Source organism: Hippichthys cyanospilos, chromosome 3 (genome assembly GCF_059441005.1).
Source record: "Hippichthys cyanospilos isolate Australia breed blue-spotted pipefish chromosome 3, RoL_Hcya_1.0, whole genome shotgun sequence".
NCBI lineage: Eukaryota > Metazoa > Chordata > Actinopteri > Syngnathiformes > Syngnathidae > Hippichthys > Hippichthys cyanospilos.
In genome coordinates this window covers 12,096,471-12,111,035 of record NC_142371.1, presented here as the reverse complement: position 1 = coordinate 12,111,035, position 14,565 = coordinate 12,096,471, and the positions used below count along the sequence as shown (strand labels likewise).

Genomic DNA, 14,565 nt, shown 5'->3' with positions numbered 1-14,565 from the left:
AGGCGACCAAGTTCAAGATAGCCTTCTGCTGTTCGCACAATCTCGAGTTGGAGTGCAACAATTTATTACATTTGCAACTCCCGGAGCTGCTGGGGTATATGTTGTTACTAGCCACCTTTCCGCCATGCCCCACTTGAGAGCATTGCATGATAAGCCAGAGAGTTATCTTTGCAAAATTTTAAAGATGTGCTATGAGAAATCTGTAGCACTAGACTCGGGCTTACATCACAGCTGAGTCTGGTTAGCTTTAGACGCAGCGGAGAAAAAGTAAGACAAGCTATCTTTCTGAAGCAAAATCTAATGAGTCACAAACAGTGAGTTACATGAGTTACAAAAAGCTTCTCGAAATGCGTAGAGCTTGGGCATCTTGGTGAAGAGAACAGATATGGTCTATTGGCAGATCTGTTGCATGACAGAATTGTATGTGCTGCTCATACTCTTATCATTTTTTTTTACTTTGTCATGGAGTGGCTGATCATTGTAGCATGGCCAGTAGCTGAAATGTCCAAATTTGGGGGCGGACTGTTCTCGTTTTTTTTTCTTCTTCCTTTTTTACTTTATTAGCAATATGATCTACAAAGATTTTGAATGGATACATTTTGTTCTGTTCCTTCGGTGTCATGGAAAGGGGGGTGGGTGGGGGTTGCCATATTGCTCACTTATTTCTAGGGGCCATTTTGTCACTCATGAGTAATTTATTGATTCTCCAAAACTTTATTGATTCTCCAAATTGAAAATGAAAACAAATATCAGGGAATCTACCATATTTTCGGACTATAAGCCGCATGGGTATATAAGCCGCAGTAGCAAAATATGAGCAGAAAATTTTTTTTTGTCACAGATAAGCCGCACTGGACTATAAGCCGCAAGTAATAACATGAGATATTTACACAAAAAGATGGTACATGGAATTTTATATATATTTTTTTTGTTGTTTTTTGAGTTCAAAATCGATATCAATACTTCATTAGCATCTTTTTTTTAATCTTCCTTGTTTGATGGATTATTTTAGTGAACCTAAAAACACATTGCACTTAATTCATATATACAATCATATATACATAAATAAAATCATATGTACTGTTCACTGTATGTGAAATTTACACGTCACAAATTTACCCGAAATTTTATACATTCTCTTATTCAATTTAGATATATATCTTTTTTAATAATATATTTTTAAAACTCTTTGAGCACAGCCATTAATTAACATATTTTCCGTTCTATTTCATAGTCGTTCCGTTAATTCGAAACCTCGAACAAATACACATATTTGCTTGCTTGTGGCTAGCAACAAAACAATAAATAACAACATATAAGCCGCATTGGACTATAAGCCGCAGGGCTCAAACCACGAGGAAAAAGTTGCGGCTGATGGTCTGAAAAATATGGTAACTCTTGCCATCTGCGTGTTGGACAGCAGCATCCACCAGTAGTCTGATTAAACTTGGTTGCTGAATTAAAATGTTTGTTCTGCCTTGTGGGAGTCGTCCAGTCGTAGTTTAAAATGGCTAAATAGATATTTGGACTGTGTTCACAACTTATAGCCACTCAACCTGCTCAAACTCATAGAGAGGCCACAAGAGCATTCACAATGCATTCACAAAAACACACTCATACGATACAAGAAACTGAAGTGCACTCACGACACAGCTGCCTCTTCAAGGCTATTAAATTCTTGTTTTTCCATGTGTTTTGTTTCCAAATGCAGTAGAGGCCATGGTTAGAATAGAATCATAGTGTTTATACATCAAAAGTCTGTTGTAATTGTTTTTCCTATTCTCTGAGCACCGTTTTTCTCTTCATGCATTGCCATCTTGACTAATCTGTGGTTGAAACAAACTCCTGGCCACTGATGGCTGAACAGCAAATTATTGTTGAATAATGTGAATTTGCCACTGATTTACTACCATTATCCCATTTCCCAGAACGCTATGTGAGTACAACACCATTCTATATTTGATGTGACTGATCAATAACAATGACAACAGACTTTTGAAATGACATGCTAGGATGCCACTAATGTGCAAGAGTTTGCACATGTAAGAGAGACATTTCATTGCTTTTGTGCCACGTCTTAAAATGGTTCTTACATCGACAAACTCTGCGGTTTTCTTTCGTAAGCATTCACTGGACACAAACAGACATAAAGTCTCCTGACAGAGACTACAACATGCACTCTAGCCTCCCTCATAAACTGTTACCTTTCAGAGGGACTGCCTGTGATCTACGCACAAATATATTAAACGTCATAAATCAGCTTCATAAAGAATGTCCAGGAGATTCAGTGTCTTTTTGAAAAATAAAACAGCAGAGAGAAACCTGAATCCATGTGATTAATGTGTGCCTGAACCCTCACATAGCCATGGTAACCAAGTCGGTTTGCCACACCATTTAAAGGATCCAGGCACTGATTTAAATGTGCCCGTGTTTAAGTCTAAAACTATTTTTTCTTCACTTAAAACAAAATTAAGCCACAAACAAACAACAAAAACTAAGATATTTTTTTATCAATATTCAAAACAGAATGCCTGAACACGGGATCATGCCTGACTAAACTTAATTTGCCTTACTTTTCCCATTACGAGTAACTCTTTCATAACACTATTGTTCACGAAGATATTTTGACTCATTGGAAGTATGACTGACATTTGGGATAGGATGGATTTTTTTGCAATTACAATTGTATTATGTTCTCTTATTGGATTAATCATTGTTCCATACAAAAGTATAGACAAACTGTAAACCTCTGGCACTCACAGTAACTCTGCTCTATTCTTAGCATATTATTTCACAATTCTATTAAAAAAAAAAAAACAACTACATGAGATATTCTCCAAGGTTAATACTTTGGAAAATAATTTTCCTCTTTGATAAAAGGATTCTTTTTTTTGTTTGTTTGTTTCCCTGAGGGGGGGGTTGCTTTGACACACCCATCCTTCTCCCTGGATTTCATACACCTTCATGTCAGGTTCTTGTGATAATATTTTCAAAAATCTCTGCAGTCAAAATAAAAGTAAAAAAAAAAAAAGAGCAACTAAAAAAAATACAACAACTGCTTTGGATAATCTTAAGCATGATCATTAAAATAATTAAGTTTGCAATGGTGTTATTTGTTTTTCTGTTGGACATCAGATTTTAGTTGCAAATCTTGACAGTGCACAATTATCCAAATTGGTGCAGCATAAAGTCAGAGTTTGTTGTTGTTGTTGTTGTTGATGATGAAACACAAAGCAGTGACTTTTATTTCTTATTGAGAGTACAGAATACACTTTAAAAAATACATACGCAAAAAAACAAAAAAAATACGTTTTAACGTTACAAACTTAACCACTGAGGTTCTTGACAATATACCACCTAGCTCAAGTAAAGGAACTGTGAAGAGGAGAGCATTGATTTAAAAGACGATATTTCAAACAGGACCCAAGAGTACAGAGTCAAGCTTTCATGTTGATGACACTAATTCTTAAGGGAAATTCATGTTAGTTGGTGTCTAGACATTTTATTACTTAACCAAATCACCAAAGAATGTCATCTCTTTCAAAGACAGCAGAATCCTTTACGCATGCCTATGCTCAAAAGTCCTCTGCAAGTCACAGAATTAAAATAGTAGATCATGTTTGTTGAATTGTTTTTTCCATTACCGAATGATTAATAAGCATAGGTATTTGTTTATTTCATATTCACAAGTACTTTAGGCTGAAAAAAGGCGGACTGACAACTGCAGGACCATCAAAAATTAAAAAACGTAAAATACCCACCTCTGATAGCTACCAACTCTATCAATCAATTTTCTGTCAGCTAGGATGTTGTGAGACTTAAGTGCAACTAATTAAATGGTTTTATTATTATTATTATTATTATTAATCCATCCATTTGTCAATTTTCTGAACAAGTTGTCCACAAATGTGGTTTTAAATTGATTGTTTTGAAGCATTTTAACTGACTCTCCCAGCAATATATTTTACGTAGCTACTGTTGCAAACTTAACATTACATTCAAATCCCAGAGCTCCACAGGGCTGAAATCGCACTGTTGTCCAGATTACCCACTCCAGCAGCCAAAATGAAACTCAGGCGACTGAACCACTACAACATCAGTAGCTAGATACCATCACCTTACCTAAAAACGTTCACTCATACTCTTACATTGACAAATGGCTTTCGATTTTCTCACATATAGGTCATTAGTCACCCACTTGGACAATATGACATCAAATTAATACCAAACAAGTTATGTAAACAAAGCACTCACCGAATGCATTTGCAATCATTTATCTTCAACAACAAACAATGCACACACACTTGAGTTGATTAGCAAGGAACCTTGTGAGTGTGTCATGTTTTAGCAGAAAATTATAGCTTTTTCAACAATTCCTCAGTCTGAATCGCATTTCAAAGTGTATTTATTTGAAAATCACAATTATTGTGATCATTCTCTATTTTAATGGGCACCCCTGCTGGTCTGATGAACACACTCTTCTATTCATAATTGTATTACTGCTGGGGAATTATCAACTTTTCGTTAGTGGTGCAAAATTGCTTATTGACGTGACAACATTCAACACTTTTGTTTTTCTAGCACATGTACATCCTTATCACTGAAACAACATAATCAAAGTCAGCACTCCTTTTTGTGTTGATCTTAGCGGCAGGCTTTTAGCGACTTATTGAACACAAGATAAAGACAAATAAAGGCTGAATTAATGAAAGGAATGACAATAAAAAACAAAAAAACAAAACCAATTTAGCCACATGGCAGTTAGAATTTTAGACAGTTTACTGAGAATATTTATGTTACATGATGCTTACACTGATGGCTGGAGAAGCAGGAGAAGTCAGAGTCTTTGCGCAGATGGTGGCCATACTCGATCAACACTAAAAAAAAAAAAATAGTGTCTCCGTGTCAAGTGATTCTTTGGCTATTAAATGAAGGCACAGATAAAAGAGCACATGTAAAAGTGTTTAAGTAGGCAGAAGTTGTAAATGAGAAGAAAGCAGAGTCACCGTTCACTACCGTAATCCTTTCTGCCTTGTTGAACTTTACTAAATTCTGTTGTTACTCTCTTTTCTGTCTGCTGCCTTTTGTCAGCTTGGGCGCAACATTGTTTCTTTTAAAGAGGTCTGGTTGAGGGTGCTCAATCGGAAAGAATGCGTGGGCAATAATCATCGAACAGGAAACTGAAAATTATGGTTGGAAATTTTAAGGAGGACATTGTTATCAACAGAATGTCTATATTTCTATATTCTGAAAAGCATTGAATGCCATTGAATCTTACTGTAACTCTAAAGAATGTTACACATCTTTTGAATAGAATCTTTATATACATTTAAAAAAAATCCCGGCTTCCACAAAGGGCTTCATCTAGTGGTAAGAAAATTGGGCTGACTTCCCCTTGAAAGTTTGTTTATTTATTTTTCAACCAATTGGATGTTTTTCTTTCAGTATTTTAGATAATGTTTAAAACAAACCTGTCATTCAAATAATGATTTTGCAGAAGTATTAGGTACATCTGTGTAAAAAGGTCCTTATTCCATCCAACTTTGTCCATATTCTTTACTAATTTATGTTTATCTTTTTTTACATTTAGCAATCAACAACCTTTTGCAAAACAAGATGTAAACTTATTGATTTTTTTCTTAATCATTTTGTTTAAAAAAAATAACAACAATGGTAAAGACATTTATTCAAGAAAGATAAAATAAAACGTTGAAGTACAGAATATGGACAAGAAAAGAAAATTCATTTACACATGTGCATGAGTATGAATCCCTCCATGAGTTCAGTATAATAGCTGTTTGCACAACAGAAATGAAAAAAATGGGTAGAAATAACCAACTAATTCAGAAAACAGTGCACAAATACAAGGATGAATAAGGCATGAAGAAGGCATTGTGCATACCATCAGACTTAATTCGAAATGCTGATAAAATAGGTCGCATTGTGCCCTGAGTGCAGCAATTTAAACTCTATGGTTTCGTACATTTTTATATCATATGAGAAGGGATAGGAAACTTCAACAACAAGTGCTGCATGCAAGGACCATATTTATTGGACAGTACATTGAATGTCAGTACATACAAGTTATCAACTTGCAGAAAAAATTATATGGTTGCCAAAATTTGGAGAGAAGGTTCCCATTAAGAATTTCTCAGGTCATAAGTACAGTATAAGCTTAGATTCCTCATGCAATTTACCGTTACTTTTTTTTTTCTTTTTTCTACTAACTCTTGACTGCCATCTAGGCAGCACGTTGGCAGAGTGGTTCAATTTCTAGCCTCGGCTCTGTGTGGTATTTGGTAATAATTTCAAGGAGTGCCTGGTCTGCTGCCTTAAGACGGTGACCATTGTGAAAGAGCTGGCGGTTCGTCTTCTTCTTGACTACCGTCTATTTTACTGGTTGGTCTGGAGTCAACACTGATCGAGAGAACAATGTAAAATTTTAATTCATCAATTAATTAGGAATATCTTGTTCTTTGTGTAATATTATAGCTACATTAGATGATAACAATTGATAATAATGAAGTTACAGCCATACAATCACTGCTTGTCTAATGTTATAGACATATATACTGTAAAGGTACTGAATAAAATTGCTTTGATGATTCAAATTCCATCCATCCATCCATCCATCCATTTTCTACCCCTTATCTAGAGTCAAGTCGTGTGGGCAGTTAGCTTTAGCAAGGAAGCCCAGCCTTCCTTTTCCCCAGCTGCTTCATCCAGATCTTCCAGGGGATCCAAAGGCGTTCCCAGGCCAGTCGAGATACATAGTCCTTCCAGCATGTCCTTGGTTGTCCATGGGGCCTCTTCCCGATGGCACATGGCTGAAACATCTCACCAGGGAAGCGTCCTGGAGGGATCCTGATGCTCGAGCCACCTCAACTGACTTCTGTCAACATGGAGGAAGAGTGGCACGACTCTGAACCCCTTCCAGATGATGGAGCTTCTCACTTCAGCTTTAAGGAAGAGCCTGGATACTCTGAGGAAAAAACCAATTTCGGCAGCTTGTATCCAAAATCTAATTCTTACGGTCACGGCCCACAACTCGTGACCATAGGTGAGGGTATGAACATAGATTTACCGGTAAATTGAGAGCTTCACCTTTGGGCTCAGGTCCGTTTCCACTACGGCAGACCAGCAAAGAGTCCACATCACAGCGACCACTGCAACAATGCGCCTGTCGACCTTTCTCTTCTTAAATGGGGGATCACCACTCTGGTCTGCCGTTTCAGAGGCACTGTCCCCAATGACTTCTATCCCAAAATAGTGGAGCCCACCTCGGAATCTGCAGACTCTGGCTCCTCAAAGGGACACGGCAGCCCCGCTTCTCCACTGTACATAGTGTGATTGGTGCACTACTTTCCACTTCTGAGATGCTGAATGGTGGACCAGAATAGACATTTATACTTGGACATATTCATTGCAAACAACAATAAAAAAAGGAAACCTCTTAAGTCACTGCTGCAACTATGCGCTACATGCGGGGCGAGGTTACTGGTATATGACCTATTGCAAAGATCTTTCTCTCTTTGAGTTTAACAGTGTTCGTATTAGGTTTTATTTTCGTCCCACTGAAAAGAGCATAAAGTAGTCTTGTCATTGCCATAAAGAATTAATTTCTTACTGACTTGTGGTAGTGTCAACGTTGGAAAATATTGCATGAAATGACGACATCAAGACATGACATAATGTGAAGCATTTCAAAATATTTCAATTCAATCTATTACTGTAAACTAATACAGTACTTGTTGTTTAACTCTTCCTTTGGTGGAAGGTTCTCTGCTCAAACGTAAACACAACAATTGAGCCATGCCCTAATGTTTGTGACATAATATGCATTAAATTAATTGAATTAAAAACAGAAATAAACTGATCAAAAAAAGCAATCCCAAAACTGATGATTGCTAGTACTTTTTGAGGATAAGCAGTTCAGATGGTGAATTACATTTCCCGGGGTCTGAATCCCATCATGGCAATGTTTTAAACAACTAAGCCAGACTTCTGTTTGAGTTTTTGCTGAAGGGTAAAATTATGATTTTATTTTTATTTTATTTGAGTATCCAACATACCTAGCCTACCATGCATGATTTTGCTTTGTGGGAGGAAACTGGAACACCTGGAGAAAACCCACGCAGGTACAGGGTGAACATACAAAATGCACAAAGGAAGGCCAGCGCCGGAATCGAACCTATGGTCTTCGCATGGGAGGCAGACATGCTCAGCAGTCTTCCACAGCGCGGCGCATCGGATTATATCATATCATTTTATTTTATTCTATTTTTAATATTTTCATCCACTGGCCTTTAAGAAGTATGGCTGCAATCTGCCATTCAACACAGCAGTTCTAAAGCCAGCCTAATGGATATGAAAATGCGATCAATTGGCCAGGAAAGGGAGATTAGAGAGGGATGAGCCACCTTATTCCTCCTTCTTGACAACCATGGCATGTCTTGCATCCTCACGAGAAAGGTCACTGATTGATGCCTATCTTTCAGCAGTTAGGCTTTAATCTGACATTGCATGTGATTTGTTATAACAGCTCAAAAAGCTGAATGTTGCCATAGTTGCGTATCATTTTTCATCGGTGCTGCAGAATATCAAAACTACAACGTGTAGCTATTGTTCACATTGTAGAAAAAATAGGCAGAAATGAGACTGCATAAAGCAAACAGGGAGTGTTGCGTGAGATTTTGTCTCTCTCTCTTGCTCTCTCTCTCTCTGTCTCTCTCTCTCCATCTCCCTCTCTTCCCTGGTGCCGTCCATACAAACAGAGTGTAGACACGGAGAGCCATCTCTGACCTTTGTTCAGAGAAGCTGTCTAATCTATTTTCACTTTCCTTAATTAGCAAAAGCAGATAGACTTTAACAGTGCTAATGGAAAACAACTCGCCAGGTGCTAATTAAAATAAACAAAAAACAACTATGTCACTTTTGGTCTATTGTTATTCATAAAGTATTCAGCTTTGGATCCTTGGCATTTTCAGAGATATGTTGTAGATATTTACCCTATTGTGCTAAACAGTGCATGTTGAAAATTACTGGTTCTGGCATTTCTAAAGTGTAAGAGCATAGTAGCTTAAACGTTTTCCTCTCTGGCTGATGGCTTTTCACCACTCAAGGCTACAAGGTTTATGCAGACAGTGATTAACCACTGCTTTACAGGATACACAAACCTGCCATGTGTGCCCTTGAGGTGGCAAATACATTCATTTCCTCTTTGACTGTGACTGTTAAAAGCACCAAGCTGCTCTCCAAAATGGTGGTTCATGTCATATAATCTAGTGAGCATTTGAAAGATAGCAGGTGGTTGTCAGCGGAAAACATGTCACAATTATCATCATCCTCCTGTAGTGCCATATTTGTGTATAATTAAAAAATTGTGAGCAGCAGTATCTGCAATAATGACGTTCACTGTGAAACACAAAAAAAGAATATCTGCTCATTACCATTAATCTAAAAAACGCGATAGAGCTTGTCAAAACAAGAAAGACAGGTCTGACAGGAGATAGGTAGGAAAAAAAAAACCTTTAGACAGAACCAATCTCGCACAAACGGGCATTTGGATAAATCAGTTGAATTTGCATTGGTGTTCATGGACTATTATTTTTATTGACCTATTTTATAAATGTAAATAAATCCACTAGCATCCCAGAAAGCATCGTGTTCTAATTTAGAAGTTCCACTTTACTGTATGGGCCCACTGGGACATGTTGACGGGGAATGTAGCTTGTTAAGTAAGACATAGATAAACATTGTGCAATTATTTCTTTAACTATTCACAGCAAATAGGACAAATGAAAGCATAATAAACAGAATTTCCTTCTTGTATGATGCATTGAACTCAGTGGCTGATGAACTCAGCTTCAGGTTATGCCCCCTTAACTACATCAAAGGCCCTCTTGTGCAGCCAGTGTGTGGTCTGCCTCTGCAGGAAACAAATTAGCTTTCTTGACCTTGGCCCAAGTTTTCCTTCCACCCTTCACCCCCCTTCCCCCCTCTTTTCTGGCCTTCATCCGGCTGCTTTAAGGGTCAGCTGAATGACAAGTCACCTCTGTTCTCCTTCACAGTGGGGATATATTCAAACAACAGAGCGTATATAGGCCTGACGTGCATTGTGGGAATAAAACTTTATGAGATCTACTTAGATTTGACGTCAACTGGAAGTGGTGAGAATGAATACCAGTCATATAATTGTCTTATAATGGCAAGTGGGAGAAAACAGTAATTGTGGGAACTGAAAATACAACAAATGGGTACAGATGTTTATCATTTTAGAGGGAAACAAACTGGAGAAATCTCTATACTACTTACAGAAGACAGCTAGATTAGATGGGAAGTCTTTTGCAACCTCAGTCCTAAAATAGGGATTGGTCAACACACACGCACACACACGCTCGCATGCACACACTTTTCAAACAAACTTCATGTTAAAGACTTTTTTAGTCTGGTTCCATTACATACACATTATTACTACCTTGAATGGCACATTGATGTCTTCCCTCCATCCATCAATTTTCTTTAGCCACTTATCCTCACTAGGGTTCCAGGTTTACTGGTGCTTATTCTAGCTGTCTTCAGGCAGGATAGGAAAGACACCCTGAAATGGTTTCCAGTCAGGAAGACAACCATTCATGCACCCAACCATACTTAAGGGCAATTTACAGTGTCCAGTACACCTGCCATGCATGTTTCGGAGAGTGGGAAGATGCTGGAGTGCCTGGAGAGAACCCACACATGCACGGGGAGAGCCTGCAAACTCCACACAGGAAGGCCGGAGTGAGGAGGAGTTGATCTCTGGACTCGGTGCTAACCACTCTTCCACCAAGTCGCCCCACATGGAGGTCTTTCCAAAGACACTCACAAAGAATACTATTTTTGTAGTCATTGCATTTGGCAACCCAATATGTTGAAAGAGCCATATTGAACCAAAAATACAAGAAAAACAAATATGGCTGGAGTCGCCCAAAAACAAAATAAAAGCCTCATATCAATTAACCAACACACGTTCCTATCTAAATTACTAGGCAAATTACAATAATAAGCCTCCATGATGCAATGTTTATTTTTTTCTGCTGTGCACGTATCCGCACCATGTGACTACCCTGCGGTTCGATGGTGCTTTAAGTTTAACTTCCATTACAGTATTAATGTACAATTTATGTATTGTTGCATTGCTGAAATAATTAAAATGCATTAAAGAAATCAGATTTGTGTTGTCATTTTTATTTTGAGGATTCCAAAAAACAACAACAGAATGCAATGCCATAATCGGACCTCAGCAACAACACACAATAATATTCCAATGTGTCATTCCAAATATATACTGACAAAACTCAGAACTCCTGTTATAAAAACAGCCAATTTGTTCCTAAATATGGGCCTATGAGAGGATTGTGTTCTTGCCTGTTTAACGCTACTTCACAGGACATCACAGGACAGCTTCTCAACATGGGGCATGTAAAATGTTTCTCTTACTTCACAACTTCTCATCAAAAAGCAAACATGCCTGCAATCCTTCAGCAATGACAATGAAAGCAAATGATTCCGTCCAAGAATGATTGAAACCTCTGTTCTTGGATATGTTTCTCTTTTTCCCATCAGGATTTTTGGCCTATCGAACACCTGTAGCTCTTTTTTTTCTGGCGCCCTACATATGGCAAGTGGGTGAGATTATAGACCGCAAATCCCGGTTTGCTTTGAGATTATGCCCTATGCGTTTAGAGCGCCCCTTTTTACACCTAGCGGCGTCCAAGTTTAGAACAACATTTGGAATACCAATCAGCATCAGGTGTAAAAAGTGACATTCCATTTTTCAAAATGAACATCAGACTCTGCTGTACATAAAAAACAAAGTATGGCACAATTTAAAACTAACACTGATTAAAATTGTATGATCTCATCTGCACGACATACACAGGCCCAGCTGAAAGAAACAAGTCGCATGCTATGACTAAATATAAATATTTGTTAACAGAAATGTTGACATTTTATATTCATTCTACTCATTTTTACAGCATGGTAAACTTTAAAAATGTTTGCGTTATGATTATAAAGCATATTAAAACAAAAACTACATCTGCCCCGCTTTCCATTTTCATACACTTTTTAAAAAGCTCCAGGGAGTCACTAGGGCAGCGCTGAGGAGCCACATGTAGCTCAGAGCCGCGGGTGGGCTCTGTCTGAAAGGTCGCGTCTGAGTCCAAAACCAGTCATCCTTGGCTATTGTGATGAACACAAAAGCATTCAGTGATTTATTTTGGTGTATTGTAAAAACTCAACAGTAAAATCTAATTCTCCCAGAGGTGGTGAAAGCACGTTTGTGTGGATCAGTGTTATACCTGGGACCTAAACAAAGATGGTGTATTGTCGAGTTGGAAGTGCCTGCATTTTATTAACGGCATCTTTTGCACAGATCTCTGAGGGCTCCTCAATCTCACGGCGAGCTTCTTTCAACATATATATCAAAATGTGAGCCATACAGCATCAATAATGCTGCTAAGGGCCTTTATGTCTTTCATGTTCGCTACAGCACTTATTGTTTCCATCATGAAGTAAACACGTCTTCGTCAAACAATCAAAATGTAAAACCGAAACTACTAAATGAATGGTTATTAAAATAACATTGCGCATGACAACGTGTTGATAACTAAATGAGACCACATGAGAGGTTTAAAATTTCAGTGTTAGCACACGTAACATAAACTTGGAGCTCATGATGTTTCCTATAAACCTATGCTGGGAATTTACAGGATGATTCAGCTGCTGTTCTGGGAATGGTTGACAAAAAACACATACAGTAAAATGACTGGAATTGGTAGTGTACCAAATTGACCATATCCTTATGGTCTTAAACTAGGGCAATTTGCTTTTCTTCTCTTCAAGGCAACCCAGTAAAAATTATTATTTTGTGAGACTTGAGTAAGGTTCAACAAATATGCTTTCCTGAGTACTAACACTATTGCATTATGTTTAATATGCTTTGACTGCTCTTTCATTTGACCTTTTTCTTCGAGTCATGACCCTTACAGCATAGTTCATATTGTTAGACTAAAGTACAGTGTGGCACTTCCATTCCTGTGGTTTTGCTTTATTTTGAATTCATAATCATTTTGCATCGATCCATCCAATTCTATTCTCTTTTTTTCTATTCTGAGGAACTGGAATTCATCTCAGCTGTCTTTGTTCACAAGTAAATCTTTAGATTGATAAAAATTCTTAACTCACAAAATTGAGTTATTAATTAGTATAACATGCATGTTTTTATATTCACCCCATGCACCATGCTTTATTCAATTTTCACAGTTCTTATTACTCAATGATAATTTGGACAATTTGCGAGGTGTTGACTAACTTTTCAAAGAACTGATGGAGCCAGTAACTCATTGTTGGTAATTCAACATACACAGAGGAATGTATTTACCGCTCATCCAAAATAAACATATCGACATGAAAGTCACATTTTTAAACATGAACTTTTCTAATGTAGGCACATTTTAAAATCCAAACTTTACAGAGAATTTTGCCAACAAATTGCTAAGAACCAGCCTTGTATGGCAATAAAATAAAAAATAAATAAATAAATAAATAAATAAATACAACTTTAAATAAATAACTAAATTAAAGGCGGCTTTAGGACAAATTGTGTGTGCATAGTATGGCTGTATGCATGCAGACAATGAATAAATAAATAAATACATAAATAAATAAATAAGATCACATAGTCCTATCGTAAGGACATTTTAAAATCCAAACTCTATAGAGAATATTGCCAAGAAATTGCCAAAAACCAGCCTTGTATGACAATTAAATAAAAATAAATAAATGAAAATATAAATAAATAAATTAAAGGTGGCTTTAGTACAAATTGTGTGTGCATAGTATGGTTGTATGCAAGCAGACATAATGAATAAATAAATAATGGTCCTAATGTAAGGACATTTTAAAATCAAAACTCTACAGAGAATATTGCCAACAAATTGCCAAAAACCAGCCGTGTATGGCATTAAAATAAAAACAAATAAAAATATAAATAAATAAATTAAATCATTAAAGGTTGCTTTAGAACATATTGTGTGTGCATAGTATGGTTGTATGAATGCAGACACAACAAACAAACAAACAAACAAAAAAAATAAATAAATAAATAAATAAGATCACATGGTCAAGCAGACTCCAAAGCCCAGACAGTAGGAAATGAAAGTGTAACTCTGCCACCATCCAGTCCAGATTTGTGGTTTTCTGCATTACAGGGCAATCACTCTTCTCATTTTACCCATAAAGTGAACCAGAAATAAACACAAGCCTGAAATCATTCATGCAATAAGTGAAATTGTCTGGCTGGAAATACATTGTTTGCAACATTCTAGTACTTTGTATTTGGGTTAGGTATTTAAGTATGTTGGTAATGTAATAGAATCTAAAGAATTATAACCACCAGTGAATTAGGAAGATTCATATAGCCTGTGCTGTAAATATTCTTTCAAAGGTTTTACTTAAAAAATAGATTGACCTATGCTCCATTCGTAGGTACAAGGAGTTAGGTCTCTGGGGTACCTGCCCACC

At 37.0% G+C, this 14,565-nt stretch overlaps 1 long non-coding RNA gene across 2 annotated transcripts in view; it reads right to left on the bottom strand.

Moving 5' to 3' along the window:
• Positions 1-14,565, bottom strand: part of LOC148425777 (uncharacterized) — a 56,983-nt gene that overhangs the window by 23,705 nt on the left and 18,713 nt on the right. For both annotated transcript variants that reach the window (XR_015865110.1, XR_015865111.1), the window contains exon 4: positions 4,812-4,877. This is a non-coding gene — a long non-coding RNA (uncharacterized LOC148425777). The remainder of the gene's footprint in view (positions 1-4,811; positions 4,878-14,565) is intronic.